General features: G+C 33.8%; 1 protein-coding gene across 5 annotated transcripts in view; it reads left to right on the plus strand.

The window, feature by feature from the left end:
• The window catches only part of LOC106464974 (partitioning defective 3 homolog), a 128135-nt gene that overhangs the window by 11046 nt on the left and 99628 nt on the right, over positions 1-17461 (plus strand). The gene's annotated exons all lie outside the window — the stretch shown is intronic.

Consider the following 17461-nt stretch of genomic DNA (forward strand, 5'->3'; position numbering starts at 1 on the left):
TTACTGTTACTATATTAATAGTAGTAATATTATTTCTAGTATAACTCTATACTTGTATTGTGTATATATTTAATAGAGTAATATATTTCAGTATAACTCTATACTTGTATTTGTGTATATATTTAATAGAGGAATATATTTTCAGTATAACTCATACTTGTATTTGTGTATATATTTAATAGAGGAATATATTTTCAGTATAACTCATACTTGTATTTGTGTATATATTTAATAGAGGAATATATTTTCAGTATAACTCATACTTGTATTTGTGTTAATGTAATTATGCATTGCAATATTTTTCTGCATTTTCAGTGTTATAAAGTTACAGTTTAAATGCTGATTAACCACCTGGAACCAATAGTTCTAATATTCTTGAACATTAGATATATTGGGGTCAAATCTGATTATTTACTCTCTCATGATTATGTGTGTGGGATAGGGTTAGGGCGCTCGACTCACAATGTGCGGGTTGCAGGTTCCAATCCCCGTCACACCAAACATGCTCACCCTTTCAGCTGTGGGGCATTATAATGTGACAGTCAATCCCACTGTTCATTGGTAAAAGAGTAGCCCAAGAGTTGGTGGTGGGTGGTGATGACTAGCTGCCTTCCCTCTAGTCTTACACTGCTAAATTAGGGACGGCTAGCGCAGATAGCTCTCGTGTAGCTTTACGCGAAATTCATAACAAACAAAGAAACCCTTTATTTTAACATGTTAAAAGTAAATTTAAATATTTAAGGCTTCTTTGCTGGGGAACAGAGAGTATGTTTAGGCCCAGAACATCAATAGATCCACTTATGATATCAAAAGCTTTGCTTCTCATCATAATGTTGCTTATTTCTCTACACATTACACTAAAACCTACTTTCGGCCAGATTTCTTGGAGATTTTACAAGTGCTTCCACATTATCTGACTGATATTTTAAGTTAAATTTTTTTTTTCTTCTTTAAATGTTATATTTTAATAATTTTGCTTGTCATGTTTTGGACAGTTTTTTTTTTTTTGGTACACAATAGAAACTTATAATAGGAAATAACATACAGGATACAGATTTACTGAAAGTGGATTCTATACCAGTGGTTTGATTAAAATTTTTATTTTATGGTAAGATAATTTTGACAGAGTTGTCATAGTTAATAGTCTATATGATATATTAAGTGTATTTGATAATTAATAATAAAATACTAATTACCATCTAGTTTATATCCTACATTTTGGTTGCTAATCTGCTACCATCTTCAAGAAAATCGTGAGAAGGACTGTGTTTATAGTGGTAATGGCTGGGATTCAACCCTGGGTCCTCTTGATAGAAGGGCTGGTGTGCTGTACATTTGTCTGGGACTTCTGTCATTAGGACTTGAATCAACTATTGAAGTAACTTCAAGAGGGATGTCCGGATTTTCTTGATTTCTGTGCTAGGTTAACTATGTTATCAGATAGGAGTGTGTAGAAGGCTTTTAATTATAATTCCATTTTATGTATGGTCTTCTCTAGCATGATGGACTATTGAAATTAATTAGCAGTACTGAGTCTTGTATGTCTATCATGCTCCTGAATTTCAACTTTTATTTTGTTCCTCCAATGTGTTTTAATCCACATTCACCAGGGATTGTAAAATGTGTTTTAATCCACACTCACCAGGGATTGTAAAATGTGTTTTAATCCACATTCACCAGGGATTGTAAAGTGTGTTTTAATCCACATTCACCAGGGATTGTAAAATGTGTTTTCTTCTCCACTGGTTTTTGAGTGTTTATTGACTTTTGAGTGTTGTGTTGTGACTTTTGAATACTGTTCTGACTTTATATGCACAGCAGTATATCAATCTGAAATCCTAAATAGTAGCAAAAAAACCCATGAAAGACTAACTTATCCTTCAGGACTAGCTATTTGGAGTGATTGCAGCTGTTTTACCCACTTTGGCTGATCCTTTTTGGGATTAATTTTTAGTATAGGGTAAATTTTCAGGATAATGCTTTAACTCAGTTCTGATGAAAACTAACAAAAACAAGTGGAACTGTCATCCATCTTCTTACCTCCAAGCAGTTCTGTCATCTATCTTCTTACCTCCAAGCAGTTCTGTCATCCATCTTCTTACCTCCAAGCAGTTCTGTCATCTATCTTCTTACCTCCAAGCAGTTCTGTCATCCATCTTCTTACCTCCAAGCAGTTCTGTCATCTATCCAATACACATACAACTTGCTTTCAAGAATATTGTTCAGTGAAAAGAAGTTTGAACATTTTGTGGGATATATTCAGTTTCTGTTTTTTGGTTTTATATTTATGGAAGGATTTACGTGATGATGTAGCATTGTAGTTTTTCAATTATTTTCAACATATATAAATTATATGTTTGCTAAAAACCTACCTTTAATTGTTTGATGTAATGTTGTTTTTTTTTAGGGTAAGAGTGACCTCTATGAGTCAAATTGTCTTCAGTCATATTTTACTCATATATATATGTTACATTAAACGTGTGGTTTGTGTATGGGATTAAAACGCAATTAACACAGATAACGTCAACATAAGTTGAATTAAGAGTGAACAAAGTAAATGTTCCGTAATACCTTTGTTGTGTAAAATGATGTGTCAGTATCGCGAAATACGCATGTTAAAAGGTCGTACATAATAACAGATGTACTTTTGTTAGTGATGCAATTTGGTTCTTTAGAAATCTTTAATGCAAGTTCCTTTCCTCTTGGCCATCCGAGGGTGTCGAGTGAGTCAAGGAAAGGAATTCATGTACACGTAAATTGTAAGTTGATTTTGAAGATATGTTAATAGCACACACACACACCTTTCTTTGTTGTAAAAGAGTTGTCAACTTTTTTTTTCAAGATTATTTTAAAGTTCTTACATGTGCGCAACTGTACCACGCCGACTCGATTTTAACCTTGGTAGGCAGGGTGGAGTTGTGGGTTATTTCTCATACGAGGTAGTTAGTTATTAACCGCCTCGTCCACTGTCCTTAACAGTTTGGCAGACACTATTCTTGTAACAGATGCTTCCTGGTACTGAATAAACTGCCAAAAATCACATTTGGTCTCGAGATATTTTCACGCATAAAAGCTCAATTTTATTCATATACTTGTGTATTTTTTTGGGTATAGGAATCACATTCAAAGTTCCTTAATTTATCATCAGCATCATTATTATTATTAGACATTTTCCTGACCAATGGTGTATAATTTATTACATATTAACTTTTATTTATTAATATATTTTCTAATAGAAGTTGTATAAACGCGATAACTTCACATAATCACAAAATAATTACAGCTAAAACCGTTGCCTTTCAAAGTGTCGTGCGTTAAAGTTCGCTAATCTACACGCCTGCTCCTAGAAATGCACAGTTTTTGTTAAAAACGAATTATCCCATCCGCTACGCACCTGGCTTTCCCAAACTGTCTCCTTTTATTATCCGTCTGTCTATAGCTTGTCCTAGACGTGATTAATTAATCAGACATTCGTGAAATAATACTGTTGTATTTTGTGATTGTGAAGAGTTCTTTCCGATAATATTTTACATATTTCAACTAAAGTTCCTTATTAACTGAAAATCTGGGGGAGGGAAGTATCTTTTTTTTTTGTTAATTTATTAACAAGAAACAGCCTGATGTAGGGCTACGACCGAAACTGATTGTATATTTTATGCAAGATGTTTTGAGGATTTATTAGGGTAAATAATAAAAACAGAAAATGGAAATAAATGAGAATAAGAACGTTAAACGTTACAGAATACTAAGTTTGATCACAATAAAACGTCCTTCTGTATTTGAACAGCTGTGTGGGCATTAAATTCAAATATTTATGAAGTTAGTAAAAGTGAGAGTGGTCATCCACAAATGTTTTCCAGGCAGATGTTTTAGTCAACAAAACTATCACGTTTCGAATACTCCAAAATTCAATTTTCATTTCATTGGTTATTAAGGACAGAAATTGATGGGATCTTTCAGCCCTGCCAGTCTGCTTGTAGAGCTCAATATCAATATATTATTACTTTTTATTTCGTTTTAAAGTATTTAAGTTCCATAGAAATTTTAAGGGTGGAACACCGTTCTGTGAAGTTAGATTTTGGCTGAAAAAGTGAAAGTTGACATCTGACAGGATTCGAACCCGCGACTCTGCTTACCGGGTAGAATACACAAGGTAAGACGTATGTTGAAAACAACAAAAAAAAAAGATATTAAAGTTATTTAAATACACATATTTAAGGAAGAAGTTGTTTTCGTATTAAATGAGATGAAATTAGAGGTAGAGTATTTTTTTTTACTAGATGCTATCTATGACCAAGTACCGATGGTTTGATAAATTCTCAGTTTCGCCTTCATGAGATTCTGTTACATTGTTATCATTCAGTAAAATCTAACAGAAGATACGTGATTTTCTAAAGAGTCTACAGGTTTTGATGTATGAAAAATATATGTGTACATTTTAGAATACATATATTAATATCAGTAGGATAGAAAAGTGATGGAGCAGGCTTGGATAGTGACATTTCGTTTACTTTTCGCATTTCACTTGAGCTTATTTCTATGTGAAAATTTGTTATATTTATACGAACATTACAATCTAGTCCATCATGCCCCACAAAAACCTTATTGAAACTGATGATGAAAAATCGATTTAATCTTACATAGTCGTAGTGTTTACTTTTAGGATGGATAACATTTGAAATTTATTGTATTGCTTATTGAGGGCTTCTGTGGTGACATGTTGTTATACCTTGAGACCGATCATGCACGATGTTATGGAATCAACAGTTTTTTGTTTTAAATTATGGACCGCACATTAATAATTATAATGAACGTTAATTTAAGCCAGTTTGCAATTACATTTTTACTGATGGTATGCCATGACTGCAGGTTAATTAATTGTTACGTATATATATATTTTTGACAGCTTTGTATAATCTAAATAGTTACAATTCGCTCTGAATAGCGTGATTTTTGTCTCGCTATATACTCAGATTACAAAAAGCACTTCTCTCTTCTTATCAAGATGGCGGGAAAGTAGATAAAGTATTTCTAACACTATATGCTTACGAGTCCCACAAGACTTTATACTTTGATCCTTGTCATAATTAATGTCCGTTGTCAGAAGAACTTGGCAACTGTCATCCGCACTATTTATGCGAGCTCACGCGGAATCAGCCTTCCTACACCATAAGCTAGGTTTATTTTCTCGTCGAATTCTGAAACACTGATCCGATCATTTTTTAGGGTTTCTATAACGAGAGGTAGATAATTTATTTACATCATATACACGAATGTATAAAACACCATAATTCATACCATTTTCAAACAAGCAGCTATATCTGTGTGCGATCGTTTTTTATAGCCTTGTATTTGAAATTTCACCTGAAATTGTGTATAATTTACAAGATATAAATAAAGCAGTAGAGCGTTGATTATAGCATAAGTTATGAATACACATGAATATAACTTTGTTAAGTTTAAGATCTCAAGATGAGAGAGAGAGTGACTCAATAGTTTTCATTACCTTGGATGAGTTAAAAAAAAAAAACTCGACCGGAAGCAGAAAAACTTCACATCAAAGGGCAGACATATAAAACTTAAAGAACAAGCACAAAACTTAAAAATAGGACAAGCGCTCAACGCTCTGGTAATGGTAACATGTACCTTAATAACAGGTATTTAGTGAAGTAAGACACACTGCGATAGGAATACGTCCTCTATCAGGTTTATTGGTATTCGGAATCCTCACACGTTAAATTATATTATAACAACACTGAAGAACAACAACATAAAGGAGTAAATATGGATTTTCAAGCTCACGCTTCCAAATTAAAAACCAACATTCACTGTCTGTATCCAGGTGCCGGATTGTGATTCCGAAGGTTCATGGTTTGTGACACGTTACCGTAAAAACGCCCTCCACCCTATGGGATTGTTGATGTGCTGTTAGAGTGAAGGTTAAATACAACTATTCGGGTAGATTTGAGTAGCCCGAGAGTTGGCGGTAGGTGCTGATGATTAGATGCTTTCCCTTTAGGTCAGAATTAGGGACGGTTATGAGCAGATAACCCTTTGTGTAGTTTTGCGTGAAAATACTGAAATAAACTAATAAAGCCGGTTGTGAGAAGATGGTTGCTCCTAATGAAACCGAAAAGCAAGGAAAGAAATTAAGAATAAATTAAACGAGTCACTGGGATTATAAGTAAAATTCACCCATATAAGGTTAATAATTCTGGCAGAGAAATATATTAACTATTTTATTATGATATATGGTACTGATTATCGAGTAAATTAGTTCTTTCAAAATGATTACATCTTTAATCTTTGATGGGAGCGTCTTAGAGATTTACTTATTAGTATAGACAGTGTAGTGCTGAAACCACAAAAGCGAAACAAAGAAACTGATTTAATGAAAAGGTTATAATTGCCAAAAACAATTTTTATATACAATGTGATGGTTTGCAACCACCCCTCATCTCGTAAAATCTAATTTCAAAATGATAAAAAGAAAACATTAAGTACATTATTAGAAGCTTGCATAATAATAAATACAACATGGCGGTGTAATATGCCTTAAGTTAATGTACACAACGAGGTGTATCACGCAGGCCTGTGTCAAGTATTTAATACTTCACTATTTTTATAAAAACAGTAAAATAACAATAAGTTAAGTTAAACATACTTATAATTACTACATATTATATGAATTATAAAATGACCTCATATCATGATTTTACGAACGTTTCGTGTTCACTGTGTACTGTTGGCGAGAGTAGCTCTTGCACGTGAATGAGGTACGATGGGTAATGTTTTCAACGGCCACACCTGTCGGATGCAAATTAAAGTTTGTAGAAAGGATGAGAGAAAAAGGAAAATAAATTGTCGAAATATTTTAGTGTTACATATCAAATTAAATGTTGAGAAAAAGTAAAGCATGATTTAAAAAGTACAGAAAAGAGAAGGAGCCTGAATAAAGAAAAAAGATTTTAAACACGTTCGCACGTTCCGAAAGGTTAGAGGTTATAAATCTATCTGATTCAAGACTTTTTCTGTTGACTGTTTAAGTCCTACTTTGAAGAAGCCTTTCATGGTACATATATTATTAGTGAAGTTTTTTGTCCATGTGCGTGTTTACCATTGTCCAAAGTATATGTAAACTATGGTTAAATGATAACACGTTAAGCAGTGACTGATCGTGTAGTCACCATTCTTTAATTAAACTTGCGATTAGATAGATGATTAAAAAACAGCGTGAGAGAGAAAGTTTCATTGAAATTGGTGAACTTTCCCTGCATTGTTTAAGCGTAGAGTAGGGATTTTTTTGTTCTTTTTCTGACTAAACCAGCTTTGCTACCTCGAGCAAGAGAACATCAGTAGTGTCGCATTAAAATGAACAACTTGATTCTTGTGCAAATGTGTTGAATGTACGTTGTTTGAATGGACCATCAAGTTTGATTCGTCTACACAAGTCATCTGTCATTTCCAAATTAGACCTAAAATTCACTTTTAAACTATATTAGAAAATGTAGTCTTTTAAGTAAACATAAAACTTGATAAAGTCAGGCCTGTTAACATTCTGATGAATTCGACATCTCAGATAATTCGGACGTTACTTTTATCAATCGAAGTCTTAAGGTTTTATATAATAAATAGTCTTAGGAATAAATTTTATGTGGTGAAGCAGCTCTGATGTTTTCGCCAAGGTTAAAAGATTATTACTCTTCTGATACAGCGTTTGTAGACTACGAGAAATGTGATAACTTGATGAAATATAATATTGTAGCAAAAGAAAGTGAAATAAGGCCAGCTGAAACTGATTTATGTCAGTTGTAGGTTACCGTGGCAACATGTTGCTAGCGAAGACTATAGGTTTTTCTACTTTTACATAAAAACATGGCGCCGAAGTTTGGTCTATCGAACTTCCAGTATGATATTATTTCTATTTCTTTCCATCTGTAACAATTGTTTACTTGAGTATTGTGAAACTATGCAATTAGTTGGTGGTATTAGACGAGTTGTATATTCTTATGTTCAAAAAAAGTTTTATTTTTAAATCGCATAGTATATTTTTTGCTATAACTTATTCTACGTTCTGGGTATACCTTTTACGATTGGGAAATGATACGTAATAGGTTTTGATAAAATTTAGGATGTTGTTAAACAGGTTTGTTATTTAATACCATCCATGCAGAATAACAAGTCAGGAGGATGAAAGATGCAGAGTGGATAAGTAAATTGAGTTTATGAGCTGACTTTGGTGAAATGTTGTAAATTTTCAGATGTATTGAGTGTGAAAAGTGTTAAAGAAGTATTAATTTTAATATTTCTAAGAAGAATTTATTTCCAAACTGTACACAGACCAGTCGATTCACGCAAAACAAGACCGGGCGTGTCCTACAGGTTAGCGTGACTGGCTACGTATCGGTAGGTCCAAGGTTTCGACCGCAATAGGCCAAAACATACAACTGTGTACGCCTCGCTGTGACAGTCAATTCCGTTATTCGATTAAAAATAGCAGCGTATAAGTGGCATGTGTTACCGACTGGTTGCTCTATCTCTGGTCAACAGTGTGGCATGTGTTACCGACTGGTTGCTCTATCTCTGGTCAACAGTGTGGCATGTGTTACCGACTGGTTGCTCTATCTCTGATCAACAGTGTGGCATGTGTTACCGACTGGTTGCTCTATCTCTGGTCAACAGTGGCCTAAATAGGGATGACTATATCTTTACCTTATTAGTCTCTGACCTAACCGGTTAGCCCATTAGATGCATAAGGCGCAGTTCAAGTTGAAAACACAGACTCCAAAAACGGGGATAACAACATGCATAAAATGTAATTGTGAAGAATCTACCTTTATTTGTTCAGGTGGTTGGTTCATCGACAGAGAATTCATGAGCATGATCATAAAATGAAAAATAAGCTTTGAAAATATTATCATTCTCCTCGACATGCCATCAAAGCTGGATAAATTAAAAAAAAAGAGTTGTTTGGGTAAAGTAGTTTTGTACCTGTACTTGGTTAACGGGAAATAAATACTTGAATTAATGATCAAGAAATTGTTGATAGGTCATAGGTCACTCAAGAAAAACATGCGACTCAAACTATGGTAATTCTTGCTCATAAAACATTCATCAAAATTAAATGTTCATATAAATATAAATATGGCATGTACATAAGTTAAGTTTTCTCCCATCTGTATTTTTAGCTCCACATTTTTTCTTATTAACGAGAACAGTATTTAAATTTAAGTTAATAAAACTACTATCAAAATTCAAGTTAATAAAACTACCATCAAAATTCAAGTTAATAAAACTACCATCAAAATTCAAGTTAATAAAACTACCATCAAAATTCAAGTTAATAAAACTACTATCAAAATTTAAGTTAATAAAACTACTATGAAAATTTAAGTTAATAAAACTACAATCAAAATTCAAGTTAATAAAACTACTCTCAAAATTCGTGGAAGAAAAGAAGAGAAACGTATACAATTGAAGCAGTCGTCTATTCATTGACAATATACCACTTAAAACCTAATACTTTTTATGTATATCTCGCTATAAAACAATTGAAGCAGTCCTATATTCATTAACAATATACCACTTAAAAACTAATACTTTTTATGTATATCTCGCTATAAAACAATTGAAGCAGTCCTATATTCATTAACAATATACCACTTAAAAACTAATACTTTTTATGTATATCTCGCTATAAAACAATTGAAGAGTTTTTAAGTGGTATATTGTCAATGAATAGAGGACTGAATACTTTTTATGTATATCTCACTATAAAACAATTGAAGCAGTCCTCTATTCATTGACAATATATACGATTATTTTACAGTTGTCTGTTTCACTCTTTCTATCTTTCTAGTTTTATATACTGTTGATTCGGTTGTTGTTCATTAAGTAACCAACATTATTAACTGACGCTCAGCGAAGCCAAAGAAATATGTGAACAATGTGGGACAGGCCTCTAACTTCCAGCCGTACGTGTATATACTCCCCTCAAGCTGTACTTTGGGCAGTTTTGTGGTACACACTGTATATACGCTCAGAGCCATTATACGGTGACCCAATTTTGGTGTTTCATTCAGGAATTTCAACCTTTACTCGTGGCAGCACGATAAAGATGGTTTCTGAAAATTTTCTTATTGTTTTACAGGTACTTGTGCAGCTATATAAACGTATTTGTCGATACAGGCCAGTGACCTTTGTATCTTGCAAGAACTGTAGCTGCATTGTTCAGGAAACAGGCTATAGTTTAATCTTGTTTACTTGCACATTCCAGTGTACAGAAATAACGCGTAGATTAAAACTGGTAGTTGTTATACCGCAGTATTATCTGTGTGTGTTAGAAACTGCTTTGACACGTGTGAGGATAGTTAACGCAAGTAAACAGACGTGTAGTGGTCGAAAATACACTGATCACTACACATGTGATACACGTACCCTATTGATGTTTGATCAGTCATCTCGTATAGATGAAGTATGCTTGACTTACTTCCCTAACTTAAGTTAAATGAAATAATAAATCAACACCTATCGTGATATGTCATAGAAGCATCGTTATACTAACTTTAGCCTGGTAATTATGGCACTCGATATCGAACTTGTTCGCCCATCAGCCGTGTGGGCGTTATACTGTGATGGTCAATCCTACTATTTGTTGGCAAAAGAGAGTAGCCCAAGAGGTGCCAGTGGGTGATGTTGACTGTTTTCCCTCTAGAGTCTAGACTATCACTTGAAAAATTAGTAATAGTTTTCAATCGAGACCCAAAACTCGAGCGCTTCGAATAGTTTACTATTCTTCTTCAGGATAATAAATAATAATGATAATAGTAAACTGTTCGAAAGCGCTCGAGTTTTTGGGTTTAGTTTGAAAACCATTACAACTGTTGTGTTTGATCCTGTGTGCTCGCTTCTTAGTCAGAACTGGTAAAATTAGAGACGGCTAGCGCAGATAGCCCTCGAGTAGTTTTGCTCGAAATTCCACAAACAAATTATACTAACTTTAAATGGTGACAGATGGTGCTTTCGTACGTTCAATCAGTAGCAGTTTCTGAACACAAAGTTTGGCGGGTAAAAAAATAAAACTTACTTTTTTTAACCTATATACGCGTATATGTGACCGACATAAGGGAGCCACATTCGTAAAATGTGATGACGCTGTATAAGTAGAACATAGGAATACATATCTCCAATATGTATCTTTGTCATCATTATTCGATTCCATGTGAGAGCATAGTTTGTTTAGAAACAGAATATTGGAATGATACAACGACTGAAGTTTAATATATGTTGAAGAGAGAGAGATTTTTTCATGATTTCTGAAGGAAAGGCAGAGTTCCACTTTTTTTTTAGAGGTGGAAAGGAGGAAGAATCAAGATTAATGTGCTGCATATAATTCAACATATGGTAATTATTTTTTTGGAGAAAAGGGGGAAATTATTTGTTATTTTAGCCACCATATGTCTCTCATGGTTACTTGCTTATGTTGTTATTAAAAAAAATCTAAAACCTGGGGTGTACATATTTACATACACCAGTAACTGTTTTTTTATTGCTTTGTCTCTGTAAACATTTCATACGGTTTTTATATAAACTAAAGGGAATATAATTTCATTTTGTATATTAAAAAAATCTCCGTAACACAAGTTAATAAAACATTGATGTCCGGACTGTGAATTCGAATATTCTCGAATTAACATCCAGTGCTGCAAAAACACATTCCGCACTTTGGTGCCGTGTGTGCTATGTAAGAGTAAACGGTCAAACCCTTTATTTAGCCTGACAAGAGTAGTCGAAGAATTGACAGTCGGTGCTGTTGACTGCATTCTTTCTAGTAGTTTATCACTATTATGGAAGTTTATTCGCATATACTCCTTGTGTAACTTTGCATGAAGTATAAACTTTTGAGTAAATATTGGATACTTCCCATGAAACAGTTTTATTATTGGAAGGCCCGGCATGGCCAGGTGGTTAGGGCGCTCGACCCGTAATCTGCGGGTTCGAATCCCCGTCACACCAAACATGCTCGCCCTTTCAGCCGTGGGGGCGTTATAATGTGACGATCAATCCCACTATTCGTTGGTAAAAGAGTAGCCCAAGAGTTGGCGGTGGGTGGTAACGACTAGCTGCCTTCCCTCTAGTTTTACACTGCTAAGTTATGGACGGCTAGCGCAGATAGCCCTCGTGTAGCTTTGCGCGAAATTCATAACAAACAAACAAACTCTTATTGGATGCTTTCCATGAAATAGCCTTCTTACATTTCCAGACATTTTTTAAGTATATTAAAAATAATTGTGCTTTGTAGCAAATCAAGTAATTTTTGCAATCAATAGTGTGACATCCTTCAATGCAAACTGTCACCGTTTAGTTGATTATGATAAAAGAACATCTCTGAGCTTTCTTGCCAAGTAGGTAATATGTTTTCGAATTGAAATCAAAGTAAAAAATTGTGATACGGATTTATTTGTTTTTCTGTAGACCTCAAATGCTTTTACTGTAACTTATGTACCGCGGCACAGTGTTAATATAACACTGCATGGGCAGTATCCTCCAGGAGGACAGTATGCGGCCCAAATGTACCCACTAAAAGATGTACTTTAATAAATTGTTGAGCAATTAATCCATTCTTCGGAAGTACAGTAATTTCTGTTCATCTGTTTGTTGACTAGACATGAAAAAAAAAAAAAAATAACATGCACCGAACTTAAGAACCGTGAGTGCGCTATAGTAGCGACAGTCAAATCGTACTATTTGATCAGAAAAGTGTAGCTTAACATTTCAGTTAGCGGCGGGTGCTGTTGACTGGCTGCTTTTCCTGTAGTCTATCTTTTAACAATGAGGAGGGAAATGCGTAGGGAACCCTATGTTTATCTTTGCGTGAACATTCTAAAACAAACAAACCATTCACTTTATGTTTCTCTACAACATAACTGATGTTCTACCAAAATGTTCATGTCAGTTATGTTACACCGTTGCTGTAAATAAATCTGTATTAAGTTTATATCACTTTATGTTTCTCTACAACATAACTGATGTACTACCAAAATGTTCATGTCAGTTATGTTACACTGTTGCTGTAAATAAATCTGTATTAAGTTTATATCACTTAATGTTTCTCTACAACATAACTGATGTACTACCAAAATGTTCATGTCAGTTATGTTACACTGTTGCTGTAAATAAATCTGTATTAAGTTTTTAGACATTGAACTAGCCATTCCTGATGGCTGTGTTGAGTTTATGGTGGTAATTAAGTGACACAGTTGACTTTCCACAACCTTGTTCAAGCTGTCTGTCTGTCTTCTGTAGAGTCGGTTACCTATCAGACAAGCCCTTTCTCTGATTCAGCACTGGGTGTGAGGTTCAGTTATTTGAATTCTCTGTAGTTGACTCATAATATCACAAGTATTTGATGATGTCTGGGATGTAAAAAGTTTTTTGATAAGAACTCAAGTAACCTTCATCATCATTATTATTCAAGAAGTTGTCGGTTTTTGTAAATACGTTTGTTTTCAAGCACTTAAACAGGTCTGACTTCTAGTCCAACACCAAAAATGACATTGTAACGTGAACAGCGAACAAGGTGAGTTATCATCCAAACTGCAAATCACCAACTTTGACATTGAAATAGAGGTACCGTTTTACTAGGAATGGTCAACACGTGTTCTACTTCAGTACCAACTTTATTCTGGTAGCTATTTACAGCAAAATCACACATTTTAATATATACAAAAATGGTTAGCATTTATATTTTTGATATATATTACTATACGTCTTATATAAGTAAACAAAACGATCTGTAATTTTACATTGTTTAAATTATCGTGTTGATAATTTAAGTTTCAGCCACAGCTTTTGATCTTCTAATCGACAAAGACTTTAAAAAAATGTTTTAATTGTAATACGGAGAAACAATTAAACCAATATTGTAATTATTCTTTATGTGGAGTCATAGAGCAATGATATAATAAAGCAATTTCGAACAGCATATGTTTAGAAGATAATGTCCGTGAAACAGGGTACACGCAGATATGTCGAAAAGTAGTTAGTGCGACAGTTACAAATAACTTTAAAGAGGAACAGTTCACAATCCAACAAATTATAATGGCCGGCCATATAAAATAATTAATTTCTGACTTGTATTCAGTGATAAGAACGAAAGCAACTTTTTTATTCAAGTAACTGTCGGCTTTTGTAAGCAGTTTTGTTTTCACAAGATAGGCCGAAGTTGTTAAGCCTTGTTTTGAAACGGAGTTGTGTCAATGTGACTGCATTCCTTTTCATATCTGCTTTGTGACTACCTGAAGTGAGTGAAATGGTCGGCTAGACTTTCCACTATAGGTGGCACTAAATTCTTTACATTCCGACTGATAATACGATGTTTTTCACACGCACTTTACTCCCATATCGTAAAAATTAACAAGTTGTTTTGGTGCCTTTAAGGTTGATTTCAAAATTAGATTTTGTAAAATATTTGTATTTAATGATATTTGTTTTGTTTTTTTATGTGAGTTCGTATAATACTTTGGATTCTGTGAGGACTCTTCGTAAATGGGGAATAACCTGCTTTGAAATATTTACCATTGTTCAGTAATGGGCGTTGAAGTTCAGTTATCTGAATTCTCTATAGCTGACTCATAATATCACATATTTTCACTGGGTTGGATGATGTTCTCAGTAATGTAAAAATATTACTTTCATGTGAGTGTAAAGGAGTAAAGAGCTGTTTGTCGTTTAAGGGTCATAAAACTTTGAGAAAAAAAAAACGGTGGCTGTAACTCCAGAGGGGTTAATAGTGAATTTAATAAACGATGAAGATGCTAACTGCTTCTTGTGTTGTTTTTTTTGTTATTTTAAACACAAAGCTACACAATAGGATATCTTTGCTGTGGCCACGACATGTATCGCAACCCGGTTTTTAGAGTTATAAGCCCACTGGCTTACCGATGAAGCGATGCTTGTGAGATGCAAGCAATTTTTTTACACAACAAGTACCAAAGTCTATCATATATAAACCTTTACCAGGCTCATGTTGCAAGATTAGTTACGTGGTGCCAGTTAACTCGAGTAAGAGTTTTTTTTTTATTATTATTTATTTCAGAAGGTGACTAAACGTCTTCTACGATCATGTTACTGTTGACGACAACGTGATTTGATTGGTAAAGTGTTAACTGTGGCTCTGAGTAGTAGGGTTTTAACTGAAAAAAAGATCTGTAGATACGACACGAATGTTTATATACTTTGTTGGAATTCTATATCAGGCGTTCAAGGATAACCTTGGTACCTTCTCCAGTGGATACAGTAAAATAAAAAAAGAAATTACTATAAAGCTAAAGAAAATAGTTTTGGTTGTATGTTAAATACCTTATCACGTTATGTAATTCTCGGATATTTTACGAGAGTGAACAAAACTAGAATTAACAATTCACGAAGGCGTTTTTCCTTTAAGTGTTGTTTTCAAAGGCAGAAAGTATAAGCCGTAAAGGTAATTTAGGTATTAGGGTCCTTTGTAAACTGTAGATTACCGTTTGGGATTCTGAAGGTTCCGAATGTTGTGTGAAAAACAAATTGAGTTAAAAATTTGTTGTGGTATTGTTCAGCTTGGTTTCTAACTTGTGCATATGTGTAGTCTTGCTCAGACTTTGGAATATACTGTAAAATATCATATATTTTGTGTTCTAAGATCCTGTTTTTTTTTCACATGACTAGAATTAGTTAGGGGGTTGTATTTTAAGTTATGTAAAGGTTTTCCCTAAGTAAAATAAACAATTATAAATATAAAAAAGATAAAAAACAATCGGTGTCAGAGTAAAATAAATCACGCTGTGTTATTAATTCTTACCGTAAAAATCTGGTTTGTAAATGACTTGACTAAAATTGTTAGTAATTACGGTTCACTCACGTAATCTGGTTCACACCATAACAATCGTTGACGTAATCTGGTTCACACCATAACAATCGTTGTTCATTAAAAAATGACGATTTCTACTATGTCTGTTGTATACCAACCTGCCTGATAAGTCCTGGTATCGGGCGAATGGTTTCGTCTATACTGGAAATGGTATATGTAGTGTGTTTGACACATTATAACATATTCTACTTTGCTTTCATTCATGAGAGTTATATTAAATTTGGTTGAAAACTAGAAAGAACATGTCGTATATTTTATTTTGGTCTTTCTACGATTGACTGTTGTTGTCTGTGTGGCCAAAGAACATTCTGATTCTTAAAGACGACAGGATATATATATACTTGTTCATAATTTTCTAAAACATTCTGTTTTTAAAAGTGGCTTGTATATAGTTACTAGTGTCAAACTCACTATTTTTCTAGTATTTTGAGGTCTGCATTTTCTGATTGTTACATTTCAAACCATGCAAGGCTTAAGTTGTTGGTAGAACTTCTGAGGTAGAATCATCTTTTTTTTGTTAAATAATACTTTACTGAAAAGTAGGATACTTTATCTTTTCTACATTCTAAAAATCATAAAAAGTTCTAACCAGATGTAGCCACAAATATAATAATCTCAATATTTATACTTTTTAAAAAATCAAATGGTTCAGTATTAGCTTTTTTGGAAAACCTTGAACTAAAATTTATAATGAGAAAAAGGAAAGGGAATTTCTAAATGAGAAAGAGGATGGACTAAACCATCAAACTACTGACATGATTCGTTACAGGTTCGCTACCAGTGTTGGCCGCATATTGCATCACACTAAATAAGTTCGTCTGTGCCTGTTAGAACACTCATGTAAAGATCTTACCGAAACAGTTAGGTGAAAACACACATTTTTATGTGAAGTACATTGAGGACCATAGTGGGAGTAGCTGCATTGTTGATATTAGGGATCTTGTAACCAAAGTTTATGGACCCACAAGTAATTTACTACATAAATAGCAGTAAAAAACGTGTTTAAACAGTCGATGGGGAGCCCATCGGTTGTTATGGGGTTAAGTCACTTTTCTCGGTTTAAGACCATTTTTGTTTGATACGTGTAACTGTGTCACATAGAAATTTCTAGTCATGTGTAACACAGTCCGAGTGTTTTGGCTGTCCAGTCCCTATACAGACACACACACACCAAGTAAAGAATTTGATAAGTCACTGATATATCATCATAAGATGTAAAGAAGTAACAAAACAATTCAGGTTACTATACGGTGAAGTAAAACGGACATAAAACCCTATAGATAAAGAGACAAGGATATTTAGGAGTATCGTTCTTGTACTGGTTTACAGGCATATCGAACTTTCGTGTCCTCTGGTATTTCTTCCTTCAGAAGCAGATTCCTTGTTAGAAAGACGAAGAAGTATTTTGGGGGTATTTCTTCCTTCGGAAGCAGATTCCTTGTTAGAAAGACGAAGAAGTATTTTGGGGGTATTTCTTCCTTCGGAAGCAGATTCCTTGTTAGAAAGACGAAGAAGTATTTTGGGGGTATTTCTTCCTTCAGAAGAAGAAATTCC

The sequence above is a fragment of the Limulus polyphemus genome, unplaced genomic scaffold, assembly GCF_000517525.1.
Source record: "Limulus polyphemus unplaced genomic scaffold, Limulus_polyphemus-2.1.2 Scaffold1798, whole genome shotgun sequence".
In the NCBI taxonomy this organism is placed as follows: domain Eukaryota; kingdom Metazoa; phylum Arthropoda; class Merostomata; order Xiphosura; family Limulidae; genus Limulus; species Limulus polyphemus.